The sequence below is a fragment of the Cololabis saira genome, chromosome 12 (assembly GCF_033807715.1).
Source record: "Cololabis saira isolate AMF1-May2022 chromosome 12, fColSai1.1, whole genome shotgun sequence".
NCBI classification, from domain to species: domain Eukaryota; kingdom Metazoa; phylum Chordata; class Actinopteri; order Beloniformes; family Belonidae; genus Cololabis; species Cololabis saira.
Genome location: NC_084598.1, coordinates 44,616,050 through 44,633,993, shown reverse-complemented (window position 1 = coordinate 44,633,993; position 17,944 = coordinate 44,616,050). Strand labels below are relative to the sequence as shown.

General features: G+C 42.8%; 1 protein-coding gene across 1 annotated transcript in view; it reads right to left on the bottom strand.

The window, feature by feature from the left end:
* Positions 1-17,944, bottom strand: part of bcl2l1 (BCL2 like 1) — a 38,667-nt gene that overhangs the window by 1,124 nt on the left and 19,599 nt on the right. The window lies entirely within an intron of this gene.

Here is a 17,944-nt window from a genome sequence, read left to right as displayed (position 1 = left end):
GAACACCTGTAGACGGGTGTCCATGAGGACCAGAACACCTGTCTACAGGTGTTCTGGTCCTCATGGACACCCGTCTACAGGTGGAGAGGACAGTTCAGGAGAAATGTGTGATGTCATCAGTTCTAGTAAACTCCTCTTCAGTTTCAGGTTGTGTTAAACCACCAGGTGGTTTCATCTGCCCACGGCATTCTGGGTAACGCAGGTGGATTCCCACAGCCACAGTATGATTGTGGACCGGCAGCCCACACACACACACGCACGCACGCACGTGCACGCGCACGCGCACGCGCACACGCACACAGGACTGTCTCAGAAAATTAGAATATTGTGATCTTTATTTTCTGTAATGCAATTGCAAAAACTAAAATGTCATACATTCTGGATTCATTACAAATCAACTGAAATATTGAAAGCCTTTTATTATTTTAATATAGCTGATTATGGCTTTTTTTATTATTATTTTATTTTTAGTCTATTTATTTTCCTAGTAGTTTATTCAGAGCATCTAATTATTAATAATAATAATAATAATAAACAGTCTTTTATTTGATGTATTTTTGATCCGTGTTTGGGATTGTTGTGGTGTCACATGATCCGATTTGACGAGCTGACGAGTAATTTAATATTCCTGATTATGGCTTACAGTTTAAGATTAAGATTCACAGAATATTCTAATTTTTTGAGATAGGATATTTGAGTTTTCTTAAGCTGTAAGCCATGATCAGCAATATTAAAATAATAAAAGGCTTGCAATATAAGTTGATTTGTAATGAATCCAGAATGTATGACATTTTTGTTTTTGTAATTGCATTACAGAAAATCACAATATTCTAATTTTCTGAGACAGTCCTGTATAGATATATACATACACACACACACACACACACACACACACACACACACACACACACACACACACACACACACACACACACACACACACACACACACACACACACACATGGCCACCAGGGGGAGCTCGCCCGCCACTGATCTCAGGCACGAGCGAGACCCGCGGACTCAGCACGCGCTGCTCGCTCCCGAGACCCATCACAACAAGTGTGTGTGTGTGTGTGTGTGTGTGTGTGTGTGTGTGTGTGTGTGTGTGTGTGTGTGTGTGTGTGTGAGGGGGCTCTCCCTCCGTCTGTTCCAGTAAATAACTTTAATATTCTCAGGAACCACATTGACAAACACAAGCAGCTGATTCAGTTTCTACAACTGGAGGTGAAAACATTCACCACCAAACACGAGTGGATCAATCTCCCCTGAATGTGTGTGTTGATGCCGTTATTGATCAGGGGGGGGTTTCTACAGATCCATCAGCTTTATCAGCGCTGCTGATGAGATAACGGCTGTTTGAGTGTTTTACTGACGTCACGTCTTCAGGAGTGATGTCATCGTGGAGCCACGCCCCCTTATCTCTGAGCGGCTCCGCCCGGTCCGATCGATCGATCGATCGATCAATACCCCTCGGAGGTCACCGGTGAGGAGCCCCCGGCCCCCCCCGGCCCGTTTCCTAGCTCTGGTGTTTCAGAAGGGATGATGATGTCACGTAACCGGCAGCAACCGGGTGGGCGTGGCCACTAGGGATGGGCGGTACGGACTAAAACATTTATCACGATCATTTCTGGCATTTATCCCGATAACGATAAAAAAATACTAATTCAACTCCAGCTTTGTAAATATAAATCTATCACCACATTCAGTCTCTGGAGCCAAATCACTGCTGTAAAAGATACTAAATACTAAACTACACCAATGGGAATTTATCGTTCTTTCTTTCTTTCTTTCTTTCTTTCTTTCTTTCTTTCTTTCTTTTTCTCCTTTCTTTCTTTCCCTTTTCTCCTTTTTTTCTTCCTTTCTTTCCTTTTTCTCCTTTCTTTCTTTCCCTTTTCTCCTTTTTTTCTTCCTTTCTTTCCTTTTTCTCCTTTCTTTCTTTCCCTTTTCTCCTTTTTTTCTTTCTTTCTTTCCTTTTTCTCCTTTTTCTCCTTTCTTTCTTTCCTTTTTCTCCTTTTTCTCTTTCTTTCATTTTTCTCCTTTCTTTGTTTCCTTTTTCTCTTTCTTTCTTTCTTTCCTTTTTCTCCTTTCTTTCCTTTTTCTCTTTCTTTCTTTCCTTTTTCTCCTTTTTCTCTTTCTTTTTCTCCTTTTTCTCTTTCTTTCATTTTTCTCCTTTCTTTCTTTCCCTTTTCTCCTTTTTTTCTTTCTTTCTTTCCTTTTTCTCCTTTTTCTCCTTTCTTTCTTTCCTTTTTCTCCTTTTTCTCTTTCTTTCATTTTTCTCCTTTCTTTGTTTCCTTTTTCTCTTTCTTTCTTTCTTTCCTTTTTCTCCTTTCTTTCCTTTTTCTCTTTCTTTCTTTCCTTTTTCTCCTTTTTCTCTTTCTTTTTCTCCTTTTTCTCTTTCTTTCATTTTTCTCCTTTCTTTCTTTCCTTTTTCTCCTTTCTTTCCTTTTTCTCTTTCTTTCTTTCCTTTTTCTCCTTTTTCTCTTTCCTTTTTCTCCTTTTTTTCTTTCCTTCTTTCCTTTTTCTCCTTTCCTTCTTTCCTTCTTTCCTTTTTCTCCTTTCCTTCTTTCCTTCTTTCCTTTTTCTCCTTTCCTTCTTTCCTTCTTTCCTTTTTCTCCTTTCCTTCTTTCCTTCTTTCCTTCTTTCCTTCCTTCCTTCCTTCCTTCCTTCCTTCCTTCCTTCCTTCCTTCCTTCCATCCATCCATCCATCCATCCATCCATCCATCCATCCATCCATCCATCATCCATCCATCCATCCATCCATCCATCCATCCATCCATCCATCCATCCATCCATCCATCCATCCATCCATCCATCCATCCATCCATCCATCCATCCATCCATCCATCCATCCATCCATCCATCCATCAATCAGTTTTACACAAAAACATCATCAACAGGAATTTATCATTTTTATCGTGAGATACAAATTCTTACCGTGGGGAATTTTTTTGCCGGTTTATCGTGAACAGTAAAATATCTCCCATTCCTAGTGGCCACATCCAGCCCTGGTGACAAACCCAACACGCCCTGCTGGGGTGAAAACCATCGCCCCCCCAGGCCAGGCCAGACCAGACCAGATTAGACCTGGGGGGGCGATGTTATCAGGGGGGGGGGGTGACGTCAGCCCCGTACATGTTTACATCTCCTTAATCTGCTTTTATAAAACTATCAATTATTCAGCAGCGACTGCAGCCTGAACCTCAGGACCTCACGGACAAGTCGTGACGCACAGAAATGAAAATTTGTGGCCGAAACTGAAACTAATAATAAACACTTGGCCGAATACCGAACAATACCAGTTTTTCATTTATTTTGCCAATTTTTTCACCATTGCATAAATCAAATAAATTTGATTTAGGTATGCCTTTCAAAGAAAAAAATCTTTTACAAAATTACCAGGTAGAAAATATTTATTGAACATAAAAAACTGAACATGTTTTAATTTCCAGCATTATGTTGTTTTGGTTCCACCTCCTGGTGAATGTTGGTAAAATTCTTATGTGGTTACTTTTTGGTTGGCCAACGATTTATGTTTGTGGTGCAACCGGTACGGGAGCGGCCAGTCTATTTCCTTACTTACACTGAAAGGTTTTTTTTTGCCATTTTCGGCCAAACAATTTCGGTTACCGAACAATCGGTGCATCACTAAAAATAACCCAGATTTTTACAATTATTATACAAGGCTTCAAATTGCAGAGATCAGCCCCACCACGACCTGATTAACTGGATTTGAACGGGGAAAATGAAAAAGGATTATGAGAAAAAATATAATAAGTACAGTAAGACAAATTGTGACTGGCGGGTTTTTCACTGCACATTTATTTGATTTATGTAAAAATTGGCAAAATAAATGAAAAACTGCGAAGAACCGTTATACCACCAGTATTATTCGGTAGTCATCCAAGTGTTTATTATTATTTTCGGTTTCGGCCACACATTTTCATTTCGGTGCATCACTAGGTTCCTGAGCACTAGAGGGCGCTGTTTTAGTTCATATTTATTTCATATTTTTTTATCTATTTATTTAGAATAGGGACAGCGCATGTTAATAAACATTTAAATAAGTACATACGTAAATGTAAATATGCCAGATAAAGCCAACAGGCTAATTTCATCTGCAGTCCCTTGTCAGGTTGACGGCACCAGAATTAAAACAAGAAGTCATAATTACAAATGCCCATAAGATAGCAGAATATCCACCTGACCTGGAACTTACTCTACAGTAACACACCCATATACTTGAAATAAAATATACATAAAATGTTACAAGTTCTAACAAACCGGGCGGGGTCCAGACTAAAAAATGTTTATTATTATTTTCGGTTTTGGCCACAAATTTTCATTTCGGTGCATCACTATGGACAAGCAAGGGACCCTGGTGGACCCTGGTGGACCCTGGTGGTCCCTGGTGGACCCTGGTGGACCCTGGTGGACCCTGGTGGACCCTGGTGGTCCCTGGTGGACCCTGGTGGACCAGACCAGACCAGACCTGCTCCTTTATTTCACAAACTCCACATTCTTACTATTTCAATAGTAAGAATATCAATATTTTTCAGATATGCGTTTTTATTTATAAGCTAAATTCAAGTGAAGGGAATATTCCTGGACAGTTCAAGACTTACTTTAAATTAAATTCACAGGTTCATTCTTATTCAACTGGACAATCCTCAGATCTTCATCCTCCTAAATTTCAGGTCAATTTTTGGTGAGATTTAGGGACTAAATTGTGGAATGATTTTTCCCACTTCTTTGAAATGCTGTTTTGTAACTGTTTTCCCAATGTATTGTTGTACATGTATCCATGTTCTTTTTGTTTTGTTTTTTGTTTTTTTGTTTCACTCATAGTAGGGCTGGGCGATTTTGGACAAAAATAAAATCCTGATTTTTTTCTCTGAAAACCTGATTTTCGATTCCGATTTCGATTTTTTTGGTAAAACTACAAAAGACAATGTAATAAATTGTTTCAAATATTTTATCTTTATTTTTAAAGAAAAATAGCAAACAAATGTCCCTATTGGGAATGAAGTGCAATTGAAAGATCCTGTAAATCCTCCTTGAGTTTAGTAAAGTGACAACATTTACAATTTTCTTGACCAAACAAAGACGACTAGACGAGCTCTGTCTGTAATGCAGCTGCAAAAAAAGGAAAATCCATTTTCCGATTTTCCTTTTTTTAACATCGTCTTGATTAATAAATCCGATTTAGATTTAAAATCGATTAATCGCACAGCCCTAACTCATAGTGACATGTACCGTCTTATTTGCTCAGGAGTTAATATAAGTAATATAAGTTGTAAAAACAATATCCCACACACACTCACATACACTTATTTTTCTGTCTTTATTCTTTATTATTTATATATTGCATTATTAGTTTGCCATCACTTTTGTGTAGTTATACTTTTTGTTTTTGTATGTTAATCTTGTGTTCTTTATAACACATGAAATTATAATAACTTTGGTGGAGGCTTCAAATAAGCCCTGTGGGTTTTTTGCATCTTCCTGCACCGTGTAGTATTTATCTTTGATATTTCCTGTATATTTTTAAAACTGTGCAAAACAATAAACTAACTAAACTAAACCTACTAAACCCGACCCACCAGACCAGACCTACAACGCTCTCTCTCCATATAAATACATTTGTACATAAATGTACGTCTAACTCCACCTGAACTCCAGAGACTCATTCATTCATTACAATTAATTATTGATGACAATTACTGTAACTACACAGTTGTAATGGATTTACAACCTGTCTGAAACAAGATTTTGTATTTAAAAAAATAAATAAAGAGTGATCCAGGGCGGGCTGAAGTCCATCAGGCTCATCAATAACCGCTAACCCCCCCCTTAATGAACAGCAGCTCTTTATTCAGGTCAATACTTGATGCTGCTGCAAATAAAGAGCTGGAAAAACCCACAGACACAAACAACAACCCGCTAGTGTCAGCCTGCTGGGACACGAGGGGGATCAGGAACCTTCTACCGAGTCAGCAGGGTTTTGTTGGAGCTTCATGACGGCGTGATGAGTGTGTGCTGGTTCCTGTTCTCCCAAAGCCCGCTCAGGTCCCGTCAGGTCCCGTCAGGGCCGGTGAACCGGCCTCACAGAGACTAAAGCCTGATTTAATGTTCTGCATTAAACCAACGCAGTGCTTACGCCGTTGACGTGACGCCGTTGACGTGACGTCGTTGACGTCACGTCGTTGACGCGACGCCGTGACGCCGTTGACGTCACGTTGTTGACGTCACGTTGTTGACGTCACGCCGTTGACGTCACGCCGCTGACGTCACGCCGCTGACGTCACGCCGCTGACGTCACGCCGCTGACGTCACGCCGCTGACGTCACGCCGTTGCCGTCACGCCGCTGACGTCACGCCGCTGACGTCACGCCGTTGACGTCACGCCGTTGCCGTCACGCCGCTGACGTCACGCCGTTTACGTGACGCCGCTGACGTCACGCCGCTGACGTCACGCCGCTGACGTCACGCCGCTGACGTCACGCCGCTGCCGTCACGCCGCTGCCGTCACGCCGCTGACGTCACGCCGTTGACGTCACGCCGTTGACGTCACGCCGCTGACGTCACGCCGTTGCCGTCACGCCGTTGCCGTCACGCCGCTGACGTGACGCCGCTGACGTGACGCCGCTGACGTCACGCCGTTGACATGACGCCGTTGACGTCACGCCGCTGACGTCACGCCGTTGACGTCACGCCGTTGACGTGACGCCGTTGACGTGACGCCGTTGCCGTCACGCCGTTGACGTGACGCCGTTGACGTGACGCCGTTGCCGTCACGCCGTTGCCGTCACGCCGTTGACGTGACGCCGTTGACGTGACGCCGTTGCCGTCTCGCCGTTGACGTGACGCCGTTGCCGTCACGCCGTTGCCGTCACGCCGTTGCCGTCACGCCGTTGCCGTCACGCCGCTGACGTCACGCCGTTGACGTGACGCCGTTGACGTGACGCCGTTGCCGTCACGCCGTTGACGTGACGCCGTTGCCGTCACGCCGTTGCCGTCACGCCGTTGACGTGACGCCGTTGACGTGACGCCGTTGCCGTCACGCCGTTGACGCGATGCCGTTGCCGTCACGCCGTTGACGTCACGCTGTTGACGCAACGCTGTTGACGTGACGCCGTTGACGTCACGCTGTTGACGCAACGCTGTTGCCGTCACGCCGTTGACGTCACGCTGTTGACGCAACGCTGTTGACGTCACGCCGTTGACGTCACGCTGTTGACGCAACGCTGTTGCCGTAACGCCGTTGACGTCACGCTGTTGACGCAACGCTGTTGACGTGATGCCGTTGACGTGACGCCGTTGCCGTCACGCCGTTGACGTCACGCTGTTGACGCAACGCTGTTGACGTGATGCCGTTGCCGTGACGCCGTTGCCGTGACGCCGTTGCTGTCACGCCATTGCCGCGACGCCATTGACGCGACGCCGTTGACGCAACGCTGTTGACGCGATGCCGTTGCCGCCACGCCGTTGACGTTTTAGCATAGAGAATATAAGATTATGGCTGGTTTTTCATTATTTTGGCGGGTTTTTCATGGCGTTTGGGCTGGAACCTGTCAGATCTGGCAACCTCGACCTCAGCGCTAGGAGAGCAGATATGGGTGAATGTAAATCTGGGTTACAGTGTCTTTTTGGTCTTAAATTTAGTTTGAAAATGGTGTTAAAAAGTTAAATTTAACCTGAGGACGCCCTGGTGGAGGACGGCGGTACTGCAGCTAAATCTCTGCACCAGCGGTCCGGGAAACAAACAGTCAGACTTTCACCGCTGATCCATGGTATTGATCTGGTGATCAGTTATTGATCATCAGAGATCATGGAGACATGCCCGGACCTGCCCGTCCCCCCAGGACGAGTCACGTGTCGGCTCCGCCCACGTTCCCCCACGTTCCTGTAGGTGGAGGTGGGACTGACCCGGTTACGGGGGTGGAGGAACTGGTTCTGTGAGAAACCTGAGGAATGAGGAGCATCCCAGGAATTCTGGAGCATCAAAGACGAAGACCGGCAGGGGAACGGAAAACTACCTGGTTACTAGGGCTGTAACGATACACTAATCTCACGATAACGATACGATATTATAGCAGTATTTTTTTAACAACCTTGAATGAGGAACATATGACTGGAAAAAATGTCTTTTATTTGAAAGACACAAAATTACTATTGTTCCAGTTTGTAATGCTTTATAACTGTAAATGTCAGGTTTGCATTATGATCTTCAGATTCATACAAGTACAAATATTTTGCCACAAACTGAATAGTTTCTCTCATGTATGATTTGACTTTTTTTTCTTTTCCAGAAATTTAACAACTAAAATTAAATAAATAAATAAAAGTAAATAAATACATACACTTTTACATCATAAAAAGATTGATTCATGCTCACCTTATAAGTGTAAGAGATTTATTTTTGTTAAGAAGGTTATTTTGGTAATTCAGGGTTGATTATTTTATAAATCTATTCTTTATATTGTGATGTAAATCAGGGACTATAATGACACTAGTCAGTTTATCTGTAGTGATTAGTCTGTTTTAGATTGGGCGGAGTGATCCGCCACAGTACGGCACTAGGTGCTGTGTTGATGTTCTAAAATCCTACACTGTTGAGGGACATTAAAGTACACTGGAACTCAGCAGAAGTTTCCCCGTGTTTATCCTACTCACGACCCCAAAAAGGTTTAATTTAATAAGGTAAGGCTTAACTCTACACCAGACTTACATCAGTAAAAGTTCAGAGCTCAAAACGGAACTAGTTTCTTCTGAGCGGAGTAAGATTTTGGTCCACAGGTCGAGGCGCGGTCGTTACTAGTCAAAACAATAGATTCATATTAATAACCCAATATCGCGATACAGTTTGTCACCTCCAAGACACGTATTGTGACATTTTTGTATTGCAAAATTTCGTGGCACGATATATTGTTACACCCCTAATGGTTACAGGTGGTAAAAATCCTGGATCTGGACCGGGCTGGACCAGTCTGGACTACAGACCCTGCAGAGACTTGGCTCTGCTCACTCTGCTCTCACAAACAGCAGTCTTGTTAGTGAGAGCAGAACCAACTCCTGAATGAATGGAGCCTCTGTGAGGCCCAGCCCGGTCCCCCCCCACCAGAACCACAAGTGGACCTCCAGGCCCACAGAAGACTGGAGGACCTGGACTGCAGCCAGAGAACCGGGCCGGCGCTGCTTTACTGTCGGCGCCCAGCGTAGACGGGGGGCTGGGGGGCAGAACCACCAGGTTCTGGTCCACAGACGGTTGAAGCTACCGGACCTGTGACGTGGGTTCTGTAGAGCGTGACCATCGTGGGTCCTGGGTTGGTCCAGACGGGTCAGCAGGACCAACCATAATGGAAACTTTTTTGTTAATAATTCCTCCTAAATATTTAGTAAAAACCAGGAAAAGCAGCCCAAATATATATTTTCCAGCCCAATTGGGCTGAAACCTGATCAACCTGGCAACCCTGACTGAGGCAACTGGTAAACAGGTTTATTTCTCCTCAGAACCATTAAATACACTTTTCCTTTTCAAAGTTTAAAAAAAATAAATTAATGGACGGATGTGAAAATAAAATAAAATATCAGTGAGTTTATTGTTGATTTTATTTGATTTTAATATTTCACATTACACCTCTGTAAATTTTAATATCTGAAATCTTGTGCTGCCTCTTGGCCAGGACACCCTTGCAAAAGAGATTTTTAATCTCAATGGGTTTCTTTTCCTGGTTAAATAAAGGGTAAATAAAAAAAAAAAAATTGTGTACGTTTCTACTTTTCTCTGCCATAATGGAAACTTTTTTGTTAATAATTTATCCTAAATATTTAGTAAAAACCAGGAAAAGCAGCCCAAATATATATTTTCCAGCCCAATTGAGCTGAAAGTTGCCCAACCTGGCAACACAGATTTAGAACTTCCTCAAAACGATGAAATAAACTTTAATTATGACTGGATACATTCCCTCTAAAATTAAAACCCTTGGATTGAGATTTAAGACAAATTAAGACATTTAAAGGCCTTATTTGAGCAAAAATTGAATCTAAGACGTTTTACGTCTTTTTAAGACTTTTTAAGTCTTTTTAAGCCGTTTTAAGGACCTGCGGTGCCTGATGTAGCGCAGGCTCGCCGGCCCGACCTCAGCTGAGCCGGTCCGATCCGGTCCCCGCCCAGAAAAACCCCCACGTCAACCATAAAATAAGCAAATGTGAGTCTGGGTGTGGGTCGGATTCAAATGAAACCATGTGATCGTTGATAACCCGCCCCCGAGACGGGCCGCCACTCATCTCTGGTTGCCGTGGTTACCGGGCATCCCCTGCAGCTCCTTTGCATCCAAAACGTAACATTCAAAACCGGACTCTCCCCTCGTCCCCTCGTCTCCAGGAGATCCTCGTTTGACTCCCAGCAGACGATAAACCCCCCTGGTCCCACCTGCTCCCACCTGCCAGGTAAACCCCGTTCACACGGTCGCACCGCTCCTCCTTCATCCCTCCTTCATCCCTCCTTCATCCCTCCTTCATCCCTCCTCTGTCCCGGGGGAAACCCCCCGAGCCCCCCGAGCTCCCAGCCCTTTTATTTCTGCTCTTCCACATCTGTAGTTCCCTCCCTCGTTACCTTCGGGGAGGGAGAGGGAGGGATGAAGGGAGGATTAGTCATGAAAGGAACGGCTGGATGAGGAGGCGGTGGCAACGATCCTGCCGTTACCACGGCGACGGGAGGCAGCTGATTAGCTGCTGTGTCTGGGAGTCAGGTGTGATGGACGGGCCGCTAGCTGCTGAAGGAGCAGCGTGTTCACGGTGGAGCCGGCGAGCCGATCCGGGTTTCCTCTGAACCACCGGAACCACCAGGAGGCTCGGGTTTGTTCAGCTCTCAAAGAGCGTTTATACTTGATTCAACGGTGGAGTTACTGATCGTCTCTGGAGGTTTTTACTTTTATAGCTTTAGCTTAGATGTTTTTTATATTCCAATCATAGATAATTAAATCATTATTCTGAGACTGATCGGTGGAGGCCAGGTCGCCGTGGAAACACCCGGAAACTCCCAGAAACACCCGGAAACCTACAGTGCTTCCGAAATGCCATACTAAACAGTATATACTCAAAAAGTATACTTAAGTTCGGCACACTTTAGAGTAAATATTAGTAGTCTGCATTAATTGGGATGTACTATTCAGAGCCACACGGCACTTCCTGCCGTTGGGAGGGGGGGTTGTTACCTTGGTAACAACTCCTGTCACAGCAGCAGCACCGCTCTTTCCCGTTTATTCTGGCCCAAACAAGATGACATTATATGATATAATTATATACCAATATTATAATATTAATATTATATAATAATATTATTATACTTAATATTATACTTATGACATATACGTATCACTTAGTAACCAAACACCGCTGCATTGCATTGTGGGAAGTTTCTGCTCAGCTAGTGTCCATCAATCCACATTAAAACATTTCTCCAGAATGAGTATGGATAGTACATACTAATGAGTATGGATAGTACATACTATTGAGTATGGATAGTACATACTATTGAGTATGGATAGTACATACTATTGAGTATGGATAGTACGAGTACGTACTAATGTTTTGGATGCACTAAAAAATCTCCCCTACTGTTTTTGCTGCTCATTAGGAGGAAGGATGGGATTTAGGACGCTGCTCTAGAAACTCCCGGAAATACCTAGAAACACCGGGAAACATCTAGAAACACACAGAAACACAGAGTCACGGCGACCTCTGTCACAAACAGGTCAGAGTTCAGCCCACATTCACAAATCCCTGGCCGCCTGTGCAACGCCCGGTTTCCTCAGAGCCGGCGGAGCCGCCTCCTCCTGTCAACACCGTTGCATCATCAGCGTAATCTTGCTCAATCAACAAAAACCCCCAGCGATGCTCGACGGCCGGTGTTCTGCCAATTTCTGCTGCTTTGCCAAAAAATGCGACTTAATGGTTTTCTACCTTTGCAGATCTACAATTCTACTGTGTTTTACCCCCTAAACCAGTGTCTCCCAACCTGGGGTTCTTAGGGGCCCCAGAGATCTCTGGGGCGAAACTTTGTCTGCTTTGAAATGATGCAGTTGTACAAGTTATATTTGCGAATGAGTCATTCACAAGACATTGTTAGGAATAATTTATGAATGTCTTGAATATTTTTTGTGTTTTTTATACACTGGTGACAAACACAGGAAATGATTTCATTCCTTATTATTATATTATTACTCAACATTTAATTTACTCTGACAGGTTGTTAAAGGAAAAATGTAAAAAAAATTTTGGTCTCATATTAAAAGAGACATTTTTCAGAAATATTTTTATGTCCTTTTATGTCCTTTTGTGTGTATTTATACATTGGTGACATTGGAGAAAAACAAAGTCATATGTATAGAGAGTAAACCAAAGAGCAACATCCCATATTATCCATTTTACATGGTGCAAGAAATAATGGGCGTGACAATCAAACTTTGAAAATCGACTGTGTGCGTGCGCAGAACCACAAAGTAGCATTTCTGGGCAGGTAGCAAGGATTGGCAGAACACCGGGACTCGGTCTCCCGAACCAAACATATTGGACGTTTGAACACGACGGTCGGACAGGAAGTGACTCACGTTTGGGCCCCGCCAAAGATCCTCTATACAGAAGATAGCGCATTACCGTTACTGCCAATGGTATGAAATGGTATCCACTTCCTGTCTACTAAGTGGGCGTGGCCGCCCCTCTGACCTCACTTCCTGTCTCCTAAGTGGGCGTGGTCGCCCCTCTGACCTCACTTCCTGTCTCCTAAGTGGGCGTGGTCGCCCCTCTGACCTCACTTCCTGTCTCCTAAGTGGTCGTGGTCGCCCCTCTGACCTCACTTCCTGTCTCCTAAGTGGGCGTGGCCGCCCCTCTCCCTACATCGTTTTGGAACATACAACACTAGATACAGTACAACTTTCTTCCAAAAAGACTTAAATAATAAAAATAACAGTATTATTAAGCAAAGAAGCAAGTTTTATTTTAGTTTTAAACTTCATTTTATCCGTTGGGAAAACGATGAGCCAAATCTGGCGAGAGTGTGTTGCTCAGACAGAGACAGGTCTCAAACAAAGTTCATTTTCTCCTAATCTGTCGGTCTGAAAATGTCCATTTTGGTGTCAGAATGTTCAGAAGGTTTGTGGCTTTTGAAAAATGGGTCCCATATTTACTTAGGTTACTATGGGGGAAGGAATTGGTAATAATCTGTGCTCACGTTCACTTTTCCCATAGGACTCAATAGACTCAGGACCTACTTCCTGTCTCCTAAAGGGGCGTGGCAGTCACGTGACACAGATACAGGAAACACAACCGTAGAGGGGGTGGAGTTTATTGAACGTCTCTGGCCCCGCCCCCGGAGCTCACTAGACGAGTGACTAAAACACTCAAATAGTTCAAATGTCTTTCATTCCAGCAGCTCGTTGCATCAAAGCCGGCGGAAACCCCGCCTCCTCATGTCAACAGCCTTGCATCATCAGCAAAGACCTTAGTCAATGAACAAAAACCCCCAGTGATGCTCGGCGGCCGGGTCTCGGTCTCCCGGATCCACAGAACCAAACATGTTGGACGTTTGAACACGACGGTCGGACAGGAAGTGACTCACGTTTGGGCCCCGCCCCCGGAGCTCACTAGACGAGTGACTAAAACACTCAAATAGTCCAGATGACTTTCATTCCAGTTGGCGGATGTGGCTTCTACGTTTATCTCGGTGTAAATGTGGCCACATTCCTCCCTCACAATGCATTCCAGCCCTTCCCCTCCTAATCACTCAGAGGGTTGAGGGTGCCAAACCCAGATCCTTCCTCTGAACTGATCCTCAACCCTGCTCCGACTCCTTAGCCGGGTCTCAGGAAACCGGACCCTCCAGAACCCCCCGGACCCTCCAGAACCCCCCCGTCCCCCCAGGCGGGTTTCTGGACCCCGTCATGACAGGAGAACCAGAAAAACCACCAACAGTTCACGAGGCGTGCTCCAGGAATGTGAGAAATGTCCAGGAAGTGTCGCGGTTACTCAGTTACTCATACTCTGAGTTGAGTCATCCGGTTAAACGGAGTCACTGAAACTTTGGACTTTGATTCTCATCGTTTTAGTTCCAGACGAGGAAACACACGTTTGTAAAGTCCTCAGAAGCCTTTAACCTTTTTAAGATAAATAAATAAAAGCTTTTACGGTTCTAGCTATGGGTTGTAGCAGCTTGTAGCACCTATAATGTAATAATTTCACCCTATAATGTAATAATTTCACCCTATAATGTAATAATTTCACCCTATAATGTAATAATTTCACCTATAATGTAATAATTTCCTATAATGTAATAATTTCCTGAAAATGTAATAACGCCCTAAAATGTAATAAAATTTGCACTTAACTCAATCAAAAATTTAATAAACCCAATAATGTAATAACTTCACCAATAATGTAATAAAATATCCTGACTGATATTGTAATAACATTTTTACCAATAATGTAATACATTATTAAATTATTGGGAATTTATTAAATTTTCAGGTGTTTTTTTTTTTTTTTTTTAATCCAAAACTGATAATGTAACACTTGACAAATAATGTAATATATATATGTTCATTTTCAGTCCAGACTTCTACATTTTGTGTTTTAAGTATCTAAGAATGTTTTATACGCTGGATTTGAAACATCAGAATGAATATTGGGTTAAATTACAGACTTTGAGTAGCATGTAATAAATTCCCAATAACGTAATAAGGAATTACATTATTGGTAAAAATGTTATTACAATATCTGTCAGGATATTTTATTACATTATTGGTGAAGGTATTACATTATTGGGTTTTATTACATTTTCGATTTTCGATAAGTGCAAGTGTTATTACATTTTAGGGCGTTATTAAATTTTCAGGAAATTATTACATTATAGGAAATTATTACATTATATGGTGAAATTATTACATTATAGGAAATTATTACATTATAGGGTGAAATTATTACATTATAGGGTAGAAATGATTACATTATAGGGTAGAAATTATTACATTATAGGGTGAAATTATTACATTATAGGAAATTATTACATTATAGGGTGAAATTATTACATTATAGGAAATTATTACATTATAGGGTGAAATGATTACATTATAGGGTAGAAATGATTACATTATAGGGTAGAAATTATTACATTATAGGGTGAAATTATTACATTATAGGAAATTATTACATTATAGGGTGCTACACTGCTGCTGAGGCGACTTTGTTTTGTAAGTACGGATCAGATTTCTGCCAGTTTGGGGATAAAAATATGTTAAAAATACACCCTCGCCACACTACAAGGGTTCCTTTTACTAATACAAAGTTAAAAAAATAATCCAGTGATTTCAACTTTGATACAAAGTAAAAACTACTCTTTCCACTGATGTGAACGAGAGAGATGGCTGTTCTGTCCAACCGGATATTCTGACCCAGATGTTTCTGATTGGTCGGTCAGGGACCAATCAGAAGGCTGAGAAAGTGTCAATTGAAAACTAATAAAACCAACAAGGATCTGAACGCCAGTGAACATTGTTCACTGTATTTATTTATGTATTGATATATTTAAAATGTAAAGTATTATATGAAGTATATATGTAAATGTACTTTTATATGAATGTACTTTTATATCCCGGTTATCATGATATATTGTTTCATAGTGTATTATTATATTAAGTTATGAAATCTCATGGGATGTTAAACTATAGTATTATTATATTGTTATATATTATAGTATGGTGATATCATTTTGTTATATGTTATATTATGAAAATTATTATGTTATATTAGGATATTAATATATTATTATGCTATATTTATATTATATCGTGCTACACCACTCTATATGATATTTATTTGTTTACTTATTTATTCTCGAATTAATATTCTTAATTTATTTATCTACTTTCATCATCTTATTTACACGCACACACACACACACACACACGCACACACACCTAGACACATATCATTGTAACTGATGTCGTCTTTTGTCGCTGTTTGCACTGTATGTTAACAAATTAAAAAAAAAAAAAATTAAAGGTATTGTGACATCATTTTTAACATGCTTTTAACACTATTAAAAGTCTTGGCCAACATCCCTCAAATGTGTCTAAAAGAGTGTAACAAGAAAAACTTCACTCTAGTACTCCATTCTGTCCTTTTTATTACAGTGTTTTTTTGTGCCGTGAAAAACGCTTCCTTTTTCCCCTTTCCTGTCAATCATTGCCCCGCTCCTCCTCCAAACCTCCTCCAACCAACTGCTACACACTTCTGCCGTCTTCACACACACGCGCGCACACCGACCACAAACACCGACACACAGCCTAGACAGGGCGACTACAGCCCGGTGATGAAGTCCAACCGGGACCAGAGGACCGGGACCGCAGCTCCCCGCGAGCAATACGCTCACAGCGGCGCTGGGAGCGACAGGCGAAGCATGCACGGAAAAGCAGGAGGGCGAAGCAGACAGTCCACAGCAAACAATCACAAAAATAAAGGCATGTAAATAAAGTGTCCCCTTATCTTAAGTCCAGTCAGTGGCCGCGGGTCTTCTTAGCAGTTTTCCTCCGGTGATTAGAACAAAAGAGGCTCTAACAGCTCCGTGTTAAGCCTGATTTATGGTTCCGCGTTAAATCGACGCAGAGCCTACGCCGTAGGGTTCAGCGTACCGTGCGCGTCGCCGCGTAACCCTACACCGTAGGTTCTGCGTCGGTGTAACGCGGGACCATAAATCAGCCTTTATGGTGCGCTGGAGAGGAGAGGAGGCAGGGAGCTGGGTGGAGGGGGCGGTGATTTAGCGGGCCCTGACGTCACGGCCCGCCACCAAACCAGGTGCGCCGTTTTTGCACAGTTATGCGGAAAATCCCAGAAAGCACACAATACACTGAATGTTAAAAGTTCGTTGTTTTTTGGGTGTAATTGATGTCAAGACACCCAACAAAACACAAAAAATCAAGAAAAATGTGTTTTTCATGCACAATACCTTTAAATCTGCAAAAAAAAAAAAATTAAATAAAAAAAAGAATGTACTTTTAATCTTCATGGACCCCAGGAAGACTAGCTGGCGTTTTGCGTCCGCTAATGGGGATCCAAAATAAAAAACAAAACAGATTTATTTCAACGTAGGCTGGTTAGCTGCTGGGCTAATGTTAACGCTCAACATAGTTCAAACATTCTGCCGTCGCTGCAAACTCTGATTCGTGGGGTTTTGGCCTCAACAAGTTTACGTGTTCTCCATCTGACATCCGAGCTGCCGTTGGTTTAACAACGTTGGAAACGTTCAGGCGGCGGTTACGACGCCGCTGGCGGTAACTGTTAGCAGCTGCCCTTAGTAACGTACGACGGCGATGCCGTAACGCCAACGGCTACTTCTCAACTGAAACTATTTCATGTCTTTTAGTTTTAGTTTCGGGTTTCTGATTTCTGGTGGGTGTAGGAACGTAACATTTCTAAAGAATAAAGACGCCGCAGATCTGAGCTGGAACGCTGCCAACGCCACGCCTACGACGGCCCGACGACTGGTTCCTGAGAGTCGGCGGTTTGGAAACGTTTGTTTCCCAGTTGCCCAACCGGGTACGAGCACCAGCCATCCCAGTTACAGAAGCAGCAGGTGAGGGTTAAAGTCACGTCCTGATTATCTTATATTTACATACGTAAACAAGCTTTCAGAGCTTGAGTGCAGTTTGAAACTTTCCATCCCATAATTCCCCCTCCCTGGCTCTGATTATGAGGAAATGACTGATGAACAAATTTGTGACACTTCCAACTGTTTCCCTTCTCTGGAAGCCTCCGGTGACTCCGGTGAGTCCGGTGAGGGATTTGTTAGGATGTTATGAAATAGTTTTAACGGTTTTCTATCACATTCTACACTGGTGGCTGCTCTCAGAGCAGGATCACCTCCTGGTTTTTATGGCTAGACTGTTTAGCT